This window comes from Lynx canadensis, chromosome B1 (genome assembly GCF_007474595.2).
Source record: "Lynx canadensis isolate LIC74 chromosome B1, mLynCan4.pri.v2, whole genome shotgun sequence".
Taxonomy (NCBI): domain Eukaryota; kingdom Metazoa; phylum Chordata; class Mammalia; order Carnivora; family Felidae; genus Lynx; species Lynx canadensis.
The window spans coordinates 73,473,417-73,489,875 of NC_044306.2; the positions used below are offsets into that span (position 1 = coordinate 73,473,417).

At 37.3% G+C, this 16,459-nt stretch overlaps 1 protein-coding gene across 1 annotated transcript in view; it reads left to right on the forward strand.

Moving 5' to 3' along the window:
* DCHS2 (dachsous cadherin-related 2) overlaps nt 1–16,459 on the forward strand; it is a 245,080-nt gene that overhangs the window by 194,696 nt on the left and 33,925 nt on the right. The window lies entirely within an intron of this gene.

A 16,459-nucleotide genomic window follows, 5' to 3' on the forward strand; every position in this document is an offset into this window, starting at 1 on the left:
ACCAACTGAGCCACTTAGGTGGCCCTCCTTGAATTTTTTTTTTTATCGAGTGTTATATGCCCAGTACTTATCTACTGGGATATATTAGTGAACTAAAAGACCTAAATGCTTGTCCTCATGAGGCTAATAACATTCTAGCAGGGATACTGAGACAGTGTCAATGAACATAATGAATAACTATAGTATATGTTAGATGGTGATAAGAGCTATCAAGTAAAGAAAAAGCACAGCAAGGTAAGAAGGAATTAGGAGGTCTTGGGTGGGGGACAAACAGCAGTTTTAAATAGTAGGTAAGGGCAGGCATCATTGAGCTGACACATTTGGACAAAGACCTAAGGAGAGGAGACAGCCATTTGTATATTTGGGGGTACAGTATTTCAGAAAAAAAGAAGAAGCTAGTGGGAGCCTGCCTGGTTTGTTCAAAGAACAGCAAAGAGGACTGTGTGACGAAGCAGAGTAAGCAAGGGCCAGAGTGATGGGAAATGAGGTTGGAGGACGACCAGACCACGTGGGGCCTTGTAGACCACAGGGGGATGTTGGCTTTTACTCCAGTAGTTTTCCCTTCTTTAATTCCTTCAGTTATCTTTCACATAATAAGCTTTCCAACCGCTACTAGTGAACATTCACATTCAGTATAAATTCTTCAGAGTAATAGGCATTAAATATATTATTCTTCAAAAGAACTGGCATGGAAGTCATCATTGTTATTATACTTTTTCACATCAGTGGATAAAATTTCAAAATATTAAGTAATGTGCCTGGGCTTTCCCTAATTGTTAGAATATTCTTTCTCAATTTACCCAGGATCAATTTGTTTGCAGGATTAAGCCAAAATAAAAATCAATATCCAAGGTACCCCAATGAAAACAGTTCAGGATGAAATTAAGTTATGGATTAGTAAATACAATATTTATGGTTGAATTCAGGAGTGAATTAAAATAACACTAATGAAAACTGCCGTGGGGGTGCACACTTTGCACCTGTTTTCATTTTTGCAATGTGCCATTCATTTGTATGTCACAGATTCACTCTGTGGATAAGAGGCAGCGGTTATGGGAGGGAACTATCTTCATTTTAACCTGTTTGCCCATCACTCAGGCAGCAACTCATCAAATCGGTACACCTTCAGTCTACTCCCAGCCATCACAATTGGGATTAATCGATATGGTTAAGAGTAACCTGGCCTGAGATTAAAAGTTAGTACAGAAGACAGTGAAGACCAAATTACTTTCTTGCCTCTGTAGGTGGGCTTCCTGTTTGAGATTCAGTCAGAAAAGCTAATGATGGGAAGACATCATCCTGCTATATGCATCACTGTGTTTTCTTTGACCTCTGATCACAGTTGTCCTTCTTAGTCCTCTTGTATTTAGAATAACTGGAATAAATTTAACTATTATCTTTATAATAGAACTTCAGACTTTAAAAATCAATTTATTAAATCTTATACATAAAAAAGACTAGAAATACTTCTGGTAGTACGACAAGCATATAGAACCCATTAAACATCCAGGTAGGTATACATTTCAAGACACCTGAAGCAATGGGTTGGGACCTCATTATGAAGAGTAAACTATGACATGTTTGAAGGACATAAAGTCTAAATTGAGAGAGAAGCTAAACATTGGGCATATAACAGGAAGGAGAAAGATAGAAGGGAAGGATGACGGTTAAGTAGGCCATTGAGTATGATTAGATGCAACTAACCTGTACCTGGTTCAGCAGGATTTCCTAACCTCCTGTGAAAAACAGTGACCAGGTACATAACATATTGATTGACATTTCAAGCCGGCCAAAGCTTTACTTAGACATGAATTCAGGTCAGACTGCTGGATCATATCATAGACATCAGAAGGTGATTTTTTTTTTTTGCTTTGAATTCCAGTAGTTTTATTTATCTTTTTTAAAATTTGTTTTAATGTTTATTTATTTTTGAGACAGAGAGAGCCAGAGCATGAACGGGGGAGGGTCAGAGAGAGGGAGACACAGAATCCGAAGCAGGCTCCAGGCTCTGAGCTGTCAGCACAGAGCCCGACGCAGGGCTCAAACTCGCAGACCATGAGATCATGACCTGAGCCAAAGTCGGAGGCTCAACCGACTAAGCCACCCAGGCGCCCCAAGAATTCCAGTAGTTTTAAAAGACTGTAAATCCATTGATTAGTCCTAGAATGGCCTTGATATAAATTATTTAATAACATTTCATAGCCTCCAGCATTATTTCCTCCCAAATATGTCTTTAGTTTTTCATTTTGTTTTCAAATGAAAAACATGTCCCTTTTGGAAGCTTAAATTTTCCGTGGGCTACTCAAATATCCTATCAGTAGGCATCAATTAACATCTTGAGCAAATTCTTTGTTGTATTATCATAAATTTTCATCACTCCAAACTAATTTTAACATTTAAATGTTCTTTTAAGAAAATTAAAAGTTAAAACAAATAGCCCTAATGTATTTATATTTGTTTAACATTTCTTTCTGGCCAAGCCCACAGATTTGAGTTTTGATTAACATTGCATTCATCTACGAATAATGTTAAATGTAACACCAACTGTTTAAAATGATATATAGTTCAGTATATAGTTCCCGTTTAAAAGCAACTCTTTGGTAGGTAAAATCTCTTTAAGAGTTGGTCATGATGTATTCACTTATTCACAGAAAGAGTCACTCTCCAGGATACCAGTTGTCCATAAGAGAGAGAGACCACCCATACAGCAACATGAGAAAAAGAGTTGAAATTCAAGTGATTCCCCACTCTTTACACTTGCCACTGTTCCTCTTCAAACTAGATGAGAGGGAAAATAACTGTCCTGAATTTTTTGAAGTGAAAAATAAACCACTTGGTTGCCTGTGGTGTTTCAATCCATTCAACAATTTCAGTGGACCTTCTGGAAGCCACCATTTATTTCTTGTTTCACTCCCAATGCTTTGGGTATCCTGAGGAAGATGAATCAGTAGTCACAGTCCCTAGTGTGGATTATTCGCAGCTTCATGCATTTCTTTTAGTTACCATGAGGGGAAAATATGAAATTATGAATTGTATCGATATGGTGCTTGAAAGTAAATACTCAGACCTTAAAAATCTTGAGATAACATTAAAACATGATGATGTACAGGGGCATTCTAACTAGTGAATTATGCATATTTAATTTTGTATCATAAACGCATCTGATCTTGATAGTTTGGAGGGCAACCCCTTCTTCTTTGGTCCTTTGGCAGTGGGTCCAGTAACTTTTGGCACTTACTCTTAGTAGACTGGGCACATGTATGTAGAGTGTGGTGTGATAGGAGTTGGTGTAGCTGAGTGGGTCACCACCATTCTCCACTCACAGTGTATGAGCTGTCCTTCTCCTCCTATAAAGTGGAAATGATAAGGATTTCCTCACAGGGCTACTATAAGGATTAAATGAGGTCATGTAGTGTACTAGTCATTTTTTAAATTGTTATTATTACTCTCCTTCTGTCTCAAATCTTTCATTGAATTCTATAAAGTTCACTGGGTATAAATTCTTACCAGAGCAACCAGTTGTTACACAGCAATAATATAACAATAGTGAAATGCTTTCAGGTTTTAAAGCCCTACCATTCCATTCCACTCCATTTTGTCTCCAAACAAGATAGCAATTATACTTTCCAAGGTGACAAAGCTCCCATAACTATGGAAGTTATGGGAAGAGTTCCCATAATCTGTGTCATCTATAACTTTGGAACAGGGCCCAACATATACATTTTTATGATAATGACAAAAGGGGAAGTAATTATGTATCACCTGTCACCCCTTTTTCATTTTATTTAAGGCCAGTCTCATATTTGGAATGAAACTCATTGGAATGAGTGCTATCTAACTAGCCCAGTATGGCATTTCATCACCTTACCTATGACTAAGATAGCTCTGGAGGAGATAGAGAAGAGTACCTTTGATGAGGTCAGTCTGTCTCAGAGCGAGATAAACATCTCAAAAGGCAGCTTTCATCTTTGGAAATTAACCCCAGTCTCACATCTGGGCCTCAGCCATTATAGGCTCAACACCTCATCTTATTAACAAGCCAGGGAGTTACTTTCCCCAGGGTTGGAACTTATTAACCAATATGAAGGAGACTGATACATAGACCAGAATGTCAGTTTTTAGGTATATGAAAAACTATACTTGCCGTGTGGATTACAACAGTCCTGCCAGGATGAGCAGGTCTCTCTTTCTAGGAGAAAGGACACAGGAAGCCACACTGTAATCAGAAAGTTGTTACAAGTTATTGCTTATTAATCCTAAACAGTTGAAGAGGCTCTCTTGAGCTTTCCAGTGTGATCTTGATGACCTTTAGATTGTTGAAAGAGTGACAAAACAGGTTTTATACCTAGTTGACTTTGAAGTCTTGTGAAGGCCTGGGGAGAAATCTGAGTTAGGAAGTTAGGAGGGTACTGTGGTAATCCACATGATGAATGACCACAAAGTTACCTGGGGAGATTTTATTTTATTTTATTTTATTTTATTTTATTTTATTTTATTTTATTTTATTTTATTATTTTTAAGTTTATTCATTTATTTTGAGAGAGAAAGAGAGAGAACATGCACAAGCGGAGGAGGGGCAGAGAGAGAGAGAGAGAGAGAAGGGGAGGGAGACAATCCCAAGCAGGCTCTCCACAGAGCCCCACATAGGGCTCAATCAATGAGAGATCATGACCTGACCCAAAATCAAGAGTTGGTCGCTTAACTGACTGAGCCACCCAGGCGCCCCTGAGGAGCTTTTAAAAATTACCTCTACCTAGACATCCACAACCCCCACGCAGTTAGATGAGATTTTTGAAGGTACATCAGGCATTGTGAGTGGGTAGAAACTCCCATGTAATTATGCATGCAAGCCAAAGTTGGAGGTAGAGAGAGGGCCTAGAAGAAATGCAAAGTAACAGCAGTATTTTGCAAGGGTTGAAGTAACACATCTACCAAAGAGACTGAGGTGTAGGGGCTGGCCAGGGCATCACCAAAAGTCTGGGAAGGTAGTGTTAGAGGAGCAGGAAGGTGATGCGTTCAAAAGGCAGGGAGTGGTCAACAATTTCTAATTTGCGGCAGAGGTTAAGTAAGATAAGGAAGGAAAAGTGAGAGCTAGTTTAGTTGGAGGTCTGTCCCCAGTGCAGAAGTGCATGAGGTGGTCGGCTGCTACCCAGCACTCAGAAAACCTCTCCTTCACGGGGTAGGGGAGTGTTTCCGGGGATGGTCTGAAGATGCCATCTTGACACAAGGAGGTAAGGACACAGTAGAAAGGAAGGCATGTCTGAAAAGATAAGTCCATGCACTGAGTATAAAGGATAAGACAATAAGAGAAAAAGACACAATTAGCAACATGAGGAGCATCCGGAAAGGAGGTTCTGAAGAGTAAGTCCGCTTTGGTGAAAGAGTTCAGGATTTGGCAGAGAATAGAGGCCAGGAACGGAGACCACCAACATGCACTCCAGAGTCAACTGCGGCTGCTTACAAGGAATTATGTGCAGCCAGATAAAATTTAGCAACTTCAGGGAGGATCGGAAACACTAGGGTGAACTAAGTCACTAGAACCATTTTAGAAGCTAAGGTGCAGAGCGAGCAGGGATGAGAAGTTCAGTCTGTTTTCAAAGGCTTGGCTGTGAAGGGTAACAAAGGACCATGGCAGTGGCTTGAAGAGTCTTGAAGATCAGAGGGGCATTTTGTTTTGTTTTTGAAAGCCAGAAGAGATTTGGACATTTGTGATTTATAGCACTGTTAAGTTTACTGAGAAATCTCATTTATATTTGAGTATAAAACGGGAATAAAACACTTGGAAATATCAGGATTTCTTTTCTTTCCTTTTTGTTTTCAATTAGCATCTATTATTTGTGGATGTTGAACCCTGATTTCAGATTTTTATATTTTGAGGACAGCAATGCATCTCCCTCAAGCTGTGACAATCAAATGGAATCATTAAAATACTTGATTATTCATTATGTGGCAGCTAAAAACATCTTAGATGGCGTTTCTTTAATCTAAGTAAAACATATTTTTAAGATTTTTAAGACATTTGCTTTGTTTCTTGAAGTAATTGGAAATGTGCCAGGTATCTAACCACCAAAGTTGAGAAGTACTTGTATTGAAAAATTGTGCAACCTTTCTTTCTGGACATATGCAGGCTCTGGATTCTAGATGGCTCAGGGATGCCAGGAGCTGGAAAGGAGAAAAAGGACAGCTCTTGAAAACGAAGGGAAATTGGAGTCTGGTCATCAACCTGGGGGTGCAAACTAGACAGGGAATCATTGGAAAATGAGGGGAGATTAACAGCCTCAGGTCTGCAGACAAGATTTGAGATTCTGATCCAACAGTGAAGCAACACTGAAAATTCTCAAGCTCATGCTTTATTTTTTTTTTATTTTTTTTTATATATGAAATTTATTGACAAATTGGTTTCTATACAACACCCAGTGCTCATCCCAAAAGGTGCCCTCCTCAATACCCATCACCCACCCTCTCCTCCCTCCCACCCCCCATCAACCCTCAGTTTGTTCTCAGTTTTTAACAGTCTCTTATGCTTTAAATACAGTCTTCTGTAAATCACAAAATTAGAGAGGTAGTAGGAACATCAGGGAGTCACTTTAACACCTGCCTTTCTCTAAGTTGTTATAAGTGAATTTCAAATGATTCAATGCATCCATTTCTAGATAATCTTCCCTTTAAAAAATTTGGCCACCAAAATCTGTAACCCCATTAAAAATACATTTCAGACTTCATCAATTTTGTTGACTTCTCGTTTCATGTATTAATTCTGTCTTGGTTTTCTGACACATCTCTCTTTTCCTAAAGCTCATAAGAGGTCAATAAGCACTTTTCATAGCTTCCTCTATTAATTTCCTTAAGGTGTTCACAAAAGCAAATGTGTTGAAGATTGCATAGCATTTACATTTTAAAACATGGTTTTCATCTGTTCACAAATTTTGGAAAATTATTTATTTTGAGATTTTCCATGCTTTGTCTCATCCCAGGGTTGAATTCTTTGGAAAGCTTTAGTAACATATGTGCAGTCATTTCTGATGATGGGAAGAGGAAAATCAACTTTTCTTCCTTTTCTAATTGTGGTAAGAGACACATAACAGAAAATCTACCATTGTAAATAATCATTTTTAAGTGCACTGTATGGTAGTGATAACAATAGGCCCATCATTGTGCATTGGATTTCTAGAACATTTTCGTCTTTCAAAGCGGAAATTATACTCATTGAACAACTCTTTCCCTTCCCTCCAGCTTCTAGCAACCGCCATTCTACTTCTGCTGCTAAGGGTGTGGCTACTTTAGATACCTCGTATAAGTGGAGTCAATGAAGTATTTGTCTTTTTGTGACTGGCTTATTCACAAAATCAAGGTTCCTCAGTGCCTATGACAGGATTTCCTTCTTGTTAAAGGCTGAATAATGCTTTATTGTATGCATATACTACATTTCTTTATCCCCTCATCCATCCAAGGACATTTAGATTATTTCTATCTCTTGGCTGTTCTAAAAAATGTTGCAGCAAGCATGGATATGCAGGTATCCCTTTGATATCTTATTTTCAGTTCTTTGGATATATGCACCCAGGTGAGATTTCTGGATATATGACAGCTTTAATTTTAATTTTTGGAGAAACTTTCATACTGTGTTCCATAGGGGCTACACCATTTTATAACACCACCAGCAGTGTCCAAGGATTCCAATTTCTACATATCCTCACCAACACTCGTTATTTTGTTTTGTTTTTGTTTTCTAACACCCATCCTAACTGAAGTGAGGTGATACCTTGTGGTTTCGATTTGCATTTCCCTGATGATTAGTGATACTGAGCATCTTTTAAAAATCTGTTGGTCATTTTGGGACACCTGGGCCACTCAGTCGGTTAAGCTTCCAACTCTTGATTTTGGCTCGTGTCATGATCTCAAGGTTTGTGAATTAGAGCCCCGCACTGGGCTCCGTGCTGACAGAGTGGAGCCTGCTTGGGATTCTCTCTCTCCCTCTCTCTCTCTCTCTCTCTCTCTCTCTCTTCCCCTCCCCTTCTTGTGCTCTCCTCTCAAATTAAATAAATAAACATTAAAAAAAAAAGAAAATATGCATGGGGATTTCTTTCTGGAATCTTTGTTTTGTTCTATTCGTCTCTCTGTATCTGGCCAGTACCATACTGTTTTGATTACTCTAGCTCTGCACTATTGAAGTTAGTAAGTGTGACACCTTCTGCTGTTTGGTTGTTTTTTCCCTCATGATTATTTTGGCTATTTGGAAGCATTTGAGATTCTATATGAATATTAAAATTCTTTTTTTCTGTTTCTGTAAAAAAAAGCCATTGAGATTTTGATATGGATTGCACTGATTCTGTAGATTGTTTTGGGTGGTGTAGACATTTTAATAACATTAAGTCTTCCACTCCTCATGGAGTGGCTACAGAATGTCTTTCCATGTATTTATGTCTTCTATAATTTATTTTAGCAATGTTTTATAGTTTTTAGTGTATAAGACTTTCACCTCGTTGGTTAAATTTATCCCAATTTTTTTCATGCTATTGTAAACGGGATTGTTTTCCGAATTTCTTTTTTCAGATTGTGCATTGTTAGTGCATAGAAACACAAGTGATTTTGTATTCTACGACTTTGCTGATTTCATATATTAGTTCTAACTAGTGTGTGAGTGTGTGTGTGTGTGTGTGTGTGTGTGTATGTGTGTTTAATCTATAGAGTTTTCTACATTAGGTTCTACATAGATCATGTCATCTAAAAGCAAGGATCATTTTATTCTTGTTTTCTGATTTTGATGCTTGTAAGTTCAAAGCCTGATTTCTTTGGCTAGGACTTTCAGTACTATATGTAGCAAAGAAGTTGCGAGAGTGGGCATTCTTGCCTTGTTCTTGGTTGAAAAGCTTTTCGATTTCACTGTTGAGTAAGAATGTTAGAGCTGTGGACTTTTCTTATATGGCCTTTATTATGTATGGTAATTTCCTTCTGTTCCTAGTTTATTGAGTGTGTTTATCATGAGTGTGTTGAATTTTGCCAAATGCTTTTTCTGCGTGTACTGAGATGATCATGTGATTTTTACTCTTTATTCTGTTAAGGTGGTGTATCACACTGATTGATTTTCATACATTGAACTATCATTGCATCCCAGGAATAAATCTCACATTGTTATGACATGTGATCCTTTTAATGTGCTGTTGAATTCGGTTTGCTGGTATTTTGTTGAGGATCTTTACATTTATATTCATCAGGGGTAGATTTCTTGCAGTGTCTCTGATTTTGGCATCAGAGTAATGCTGGCCTCATAAAATAAGTTTGGAAGTGTTGTCTTCAATATTTTGGAAGAGTTTGAGAATGATTGGTGTTAATTCTTCTTTAAATGTTTGGTAGACTTCACCAGTGAAGCCATCTGGTTCTCTTTATGGGGAGGTTTTGATTATTGATTCAGTCTTCTTACTAGTTATATATACATCTGTTCAGATTTTTTTCTTTCTGTAAATTCAATTTTGGTAGGGTGTGTGTTTCTAGAAATATGTTCTTTTCTCCTAGGTTATCTTATTTGGGTGTATCATTGTTCATAGTAGTCTCTTATGATACCTTTTATTTCTGTGGCATCACTTGTAATATCTCCTCTTTCATCTCTAGTTTTTGTTACTTGAGTCTTTTTACTTTTTTTCTTTGTCTAGACTAAGGATTTGTCAATTTTGCTGATTTTTTAAATTTTATTTATTTTGTGAGAGAGAGAGCGAGCGAGCCCAAGTGGGAAGGGGCAGAGAGAGAGGGAGAGAGAGAATCCCAAGCAGGCTCCACACTGTCCACGTGGAGCCCAACGCGGTGCTCGAACTCATGAACTGCAAGATCATAACCGGAGCGGAAATCAGGTGCTTCACTAACTAAGCTACCCAGGTGCCCCAATTTTGCTGATTTTTTTTTAAAAACTTACTTTAAGTGATTTTTCCTCTTGTTTATTTACTGTTTTTCACTTATTTCTGTTTTCACTTATTTCTGTCCTAATATTTATTATTTCTTTCTGCTAACTTTGCTTTTAGTTCCATTTTCTAGTCCATTGGGGTGTAAATTAGGTTGTTGATGTGCAGTCTTTCTTCTTTTTTTAATGTAGGCATTTATTGCTGTAAAATTCTTTCAGCATTGTTTTTTGCTGCAGCCCATGTTTTGGTATATTGTGTTTTTGTTTCATTTATTTCAAGACATTATCTAATTATCCTTTAGATTTCTTCTTTGACCTGCTAGTTGTTTAAGAGTTGTTATTTAATTTCCATGTGTCTGTGAATATTCCAGTTTTCCTTTGCTATTGATTTCTACTTTCATTCCATTGTAGTTAGAAAAGATACTTGGTATGATTTTAATATTCTTAAATTTGTTACGACTCCTGTTGTTCCCTAACATGTCATCTGTCCTGGAGAATGTGCACTTGAGGAACAAGTGGGAACACATAAAACACTTGAGGGTGTGTATTATGCTGTTGTTGGGTAGAGTGTTCCATGTATATCTCTTCGGTCCAATTTCTATATTATTCAAGTCCTTCATTTCTTCATTGATTTTCTAACTGTTTGATCTGTCCGTTATTTAAAGTGAGGTATTGAAATCTTCTACTATTAATTATGTTACTATCTGCTTCTCCCTTCAATTCCATCAGTATTTTCTTCATATATATGGGTGTTCTGCTGTTAAGTGCATATATATTTATAATTGTTTTATCTTCCTGGTGAATAGAACTTTTTATGTAGTGTCCTTATTTGTCTCGTGACAGTTTCTGACTTGCACTCTATTTTGTCGGATGTAAGTATAACCTCCCCTGTTTTCTTTTGGATATTATTTGCATGGAATATCTTTTCCCACCTTTCTACTTGTGGCCTATCCCTGTCTTTATATCTAAAGTGAGTTTTTTGGTGGTAGTATATACTTGGATCTTGTTTTTTTAATCCATTCAGCTATTCCATGTTTCTTGATTGAGGAGTTTCATCCATCTAGACTTTTAAAAATTACTGATAGGAAGGACTTAATACAGCCATTTTTATACTGTTTTATGTAGGGGCACCTGGGTGGCTTAGTCGCTGAAGCATCCGACTTCAGCTCAGGTCGTGATCTCGTGGCTCGTGGGTTCAAGCCCCACGCCGGGCTCTGTGCTGTGACAGCTTTGGAGTCTGCTTTGGATTCTCTGTCTCCCTCTCTCTCTGCCCCTCCCCCACTCATGCTCTGTCTCTGTCTCTCTCTCTCTCAAAAATAAAACATTAAAAAAGTTTTTTAAAATTGTTTTGTGTTATGTTTTTAATTTTGTTCTTTTCTTCTCTTGCCACCTTCCCTTATTTCATTAGTTTTTTTTTGTAGTGACATGTTTTGGGTCCCTTCTTATTTCCTTTTGCATTTCATCTATAGATAATTTCTTTGTGGTTACCATAGGGATTGCATAACACATCTAATAGCTTTAACAATCTATTCTAATGTGATTTGTAATTGTAATTCTAAATTGTAATTTCAATCACATACAAAAAACTGTCCCTTTACTTCTCCCTCCCACTTCGTTACTGATTTCATAAATTACCTCTTTTAGTATTTTTATCCATTAACATAGCTTTATAGTTATACTGATTCCTTATGCTTTTATCTCTAAACTTTACACCAGAATTAAAATGATCTATGTACCACCATTACAGTGTTATGAGATTTGGTATTTGTATATTTACCTTTACCAGAGAGCTTCATATTTTCATATACTTTTATGTTGCTATCTAATGTCCTTTCATTGCAACTGGAAACATTCAGTCTTTCTTGTCAGGTAGGTTTAGTGGTGATGAGCTCTCTCAGCTTTTGTTTACCTGAGAAGATCTTTATTTCTTTCTCATCTCTAAAGGGCAGTTTTGCTGGACATAGTATTCTTGGTGGCAGGTTTTTTCTTTCAGACCTTTGAATATATCATACCACTCCCTTCTGGCCTGGAGTTTTCATGAAGGCTTTTTGGTTTATATACTATTGTTGTTCATTCAATGTCTCTATAAGGGATGAGGTCTAGGGCTTTCTATTCAGCCATCTTGCTGATGTCACTACCACTTTTTGTCTTAAATGATTGAAATATGTTCAGTATTTCAGTGGCTGGATGATTAAGAGATATTGGATAGTTTAAAATCATCGAAACGTTTAAAAAATCTCGAGTCAGTCATCAATAAAATACTTGCACTGCTTAGAAATGACAAAAGTAAAACTAGAATTATTTACTCATGGGTAGCTCTGAATAAAACGTTTTTATTGTTACTTCATCTAAAAATTTCCATGAATTTTGATTTTTATAGTCACATAACATTGTTACACAATTCTACTTTTATCTATTTTTTAAAAATATTTAATCCCTTTATTTTATTTTTTTTTTAATGTTTATTTATTTTTGAGAGAGACAGAGACAGAATGCAAGTGGGTTAGGGGCAGAGAGAGAGGGAGACAAGAATCCGAAGCAGGCTCCAGGCACTGAGCTGTCAGCCCAGAGCCTGACGCGGGGCTCGAACTCACGAGCCATGAGATCATGACCTGAGCCGAAGTCAGACGCTCAACCAACTGAGCCACCCAGGCGCCCCCTAATCCCTTTATTTTTGAGAGAGAGAGCATGTTCACGTGAACATACACACAAGTAAGAGAAGAGCAAAGAGAATTCCAAGCAGGCTCCATGCTGTAAGCACAGAGCTGATGCAGGGCTCAATCCCATGAACTGTGAGATTGTGACCTGAGCTGAAATCCAGTTGGACGCTTAACTAACTGAGCCACCCAGCCACCCCCATAATTCTGCTTTTGAATAGATAGTTCACTGCTGCTGTAGATGGTATTTGTTTTTTTTTTTAATGTTTATTTTTTATTTTATTTTTGAGAGAGAGAGAAAGAGAGAGAGAGAGAGAGAGAGACAGAGCGTGAGCAGGGGAGGGGCAGAGAGAGGGAGAGACAGAATCTGAAGCAGGTTCCAGGCTCCGGGCTGTCAGCCCAGAGCCCAATGCAGGGCTCGAACTTGCGAACCGAGAGATCATGACCTGAGCCGAAGTCGGAGGCTTAACTGATTGAGCCACCCATGTGCCCCTGATATTAGTTTTTTAACTGTATTTTTGTAAAGAAAAAAACCAAGAACATGGAATGTATTACACTTTTGATGCAATGTTACACTTACAGTGAAATTCATAAAAGCTGAAAATGTAAATTTTTCTATATGTTTCAGTTGCCTGATGGGATTTAAAGGTACAGTGTTGGTTTTCATTTTATCATTCCTACCTTGATGTGAAATGAGCAGTAATTGTAAAACTTCTCTAGATGTCCAGAGAAAGACTTTTACTTAAAATGTGCACGATAAGCCAAGACTTAGAAGGATTCAAGGCCCGTTAGTTATTTCCTCTTTTGGGGGGTAGTCTCAAATTTAACTTCATCCAAGGAAGAACATATATAACTATTTGTAGCTCTTTGCTGATGTTAGCATCTACTTTGAAATATTTTCATCGAATGAAATTCTTCGTGTGCTACGATTTCACTTGATATCATGAACATTTTATTTGCAATAAAAATAGGGTTGTTCCTTTTCTAAGAGAAGCCATCTGTGATTCTTATTTACAGTTCTTTGCTCATCTTTGTTCTTTTACATGTAAGCTATCTCCATGTTTTCTTTTGTAATCGGGTATATAATTAAAGCATCCTAACCCATAGAGAAAAGGCTGTCAGCAAGACTTACATCTTTTTTTGTATATAACTGTTTCTCTTATTACTGCCGTTCTTAAGAATATACGACTAGCCAGTTGAAATAAAATTTCCTGTGTTTAAAAACTTAATTGTATTGTAAGCACAGAATTGTGATTACACACCGAAAGTAAAACATACTGCACTACTGGGAAGGCATATTCCTACCGAAAATGTAAGGCATTTTTATATTAGTCATACGTCTCCTAACATGTAGTAAAATAAGTATCAGATTATGATGCAGCTTGAAAGATTCTCAACACGTGCAGCAACTTGATGCCACGAGGATTAATTAAAATCCTTTACATTGTCACCAAATGACTTCATAATTGGCTTGGAACGAACCACCACTTGGAAGCCTCAAAAAATGGTTTTAAAACTTTGTCACAGTTTATGTTAAACATAATGTTTTTAAAGAGAGTAATATATCCAGTTTTGCTTTTCCCATTCTTTCTCCATAATGAATTCTATTTTATGTCTTTTTTCAATGAATTTTCAATTTCGTGAACAGTGTCATATACTTGTTTCCTTAAATATGTATAGCGATCACTGCATTTTTCTTTGAGTGTTAAGTGTTGAAAAGGCTCCTGGGGAATATATTATCTGTTCCAGGGCCTTTTCTTTCTTCTCTTCTCTTTAGTGAAACCCTTTTTAGTATCCAGAAAAAAGCAGATCTATTGATTTGGCCTGGTTTAGGGATTGTTTTTACTGTACCTTTGAGCAAGATGGCTTTCAAGCTTGGTCCCTGGGGCCTGCGCAGTAGAAGTCAATGAGGAGGCCCAGCAGAGGCCAAGAATAGGTGTTTTGTTTTGTTTTGTTTTGTTTTGTTTTGTTTTGTTTTTTAGCTACTGCAAATTCCACTATCAGATATTGTGTTATAGCAGTGAGGCATATATATATATATATATATGCCTTTTTTTCCCCCCATAGTTGCTGTTGGTTTAGAAGGGTCCTGTGGGCAGAGAGGTATTCTTCTAGCCTCTCAGGCTAGAACACTTCAGTGAGCATTTCCGTCTCTTACTTCCTTTGTCTCTTCTATTACCTCCTTTCTTCCCATACTTTTTGGGCACCTATTATGTACAAAGGGACAAACTTTTAATATAGGGAACAATATGATTGATTCTCGAAAAGGCATGCTATGCGTAAGAAAACAGCCCCTCTGATTTTCAAGTATATGAAACTTTAGAGGCAAAACTTATCCGGAGTTGCAGAAATATGTGGAACACAAATATGCAGGAAACCTCCTGTGCTCTCACAGAATTAAGTCCAATTTAGTGGAAAGATAAGATTGGTCTTCGAGTGTGTTAAGTACAAGTCCCTGGATGAAAAAGAAGTACCACAGTCTAGGTGCCAGAAAGGCTGATAACAAAAAGGAGAGATTTGTCTTCTCTATCAGGGATGGTAAATGAGCAGGCTCAGAATTGTAGTCAGGCCACAGCTGTGTTTTGTTCGACCCATGTGATGGCTTATGTTTTTCCCCTAAATTAAATTATGTTCTGACATTTATGAATTGGGAGATTTCACATGAAAACAAATATGAATTTTTGAGCTTCTCTTGACCAGAATTTAAAACTTCCTAAAGCCTGTTTTCTCTTCCCTACTGGCAGCAATGAGTTGAAGCTGAGTGCCTCAGGCACATCAGACAGTCTCTTGCTTTTTCCACCCATCTGTCTTCTTCATTTACCCATGCTCTTACTTTTACCGAAGGCATCTGAGTTGATGATCCCTGCTGTGTGCTCCTCTCTGACACCAAGTCAGCACCTGTGTTCTTCTCAAATGTTCCCTTTCAGTTTTCTTCTTGTGCCAATAAGCACGAGAAGACTCACATCATCAGACATCAGGGAAATTAAAATTAAAACCACAATGAGATACTACCACACATCCATTAGAATGACTAAAATTAAGAAGACCAGTGGATATGGAGCAACTAGAATTCTCATATGTTGCTAGCAGGAACGTAAAATGGTATAGTATCACTTTGGAAAATAGTTGGACAGTTTTTTATAAAGTTAAACATACACTCACTGTATGTGTTTACCCATGAGGAATGAAAACATATGTCCACACAAACACTGTTACATGGATGTTTATAGCAGCTGTATTCATAATAGCCTCAAACTAAAAACAATCCAAATGTCCATATATAGAAAAATGTATCAACACATTGTGGTATGTCCATTCAGTAGAATATACTCTACAGCAAAAATGGAATGAACTCTTAATATTTGATTCTACAAAAATAATGCCAATCAAAAGAAGACAGATACTGTATAAGTTGTATGTGTATGAAATTTTAGAAGCAAAACAAAGTAATAGTAAATCAGTAATTGTCTAGCACCAGAAGTAATAGGAAACTGGCTACAGAAAGTCACAAGGGAATTTTTTGGAGTGATAGAAATACTCTACATCTTGATCATGATGGTCGTTACACAGGTGCATATAGTTGTTCAAACACACATAAGAGTATACTTCAGATATGTGTATATTGTTGTATGTAAATGTTACCTTAATAAAGTTGATTAAATAAAAAATAATTATAAAAAACGAAAAAGATGGGCAATTAAAAGAGGAGGACAAATGGACAACCTGGAGAGGAAGTAAAGCAGAAACAGCAAAGGGCATGAGATATTACACATGAAGACAGCAAAGTGCTGACTTGGGGCCCAAATGGATTCTTGAGAACCTTCCAGTGAAATCCCAGTTCTAATCACATCGTTGCCTCCCTCAGTGCTTGCTAATTCTTCCTTCATGCTGATAATCAGTCTGTTCCTAT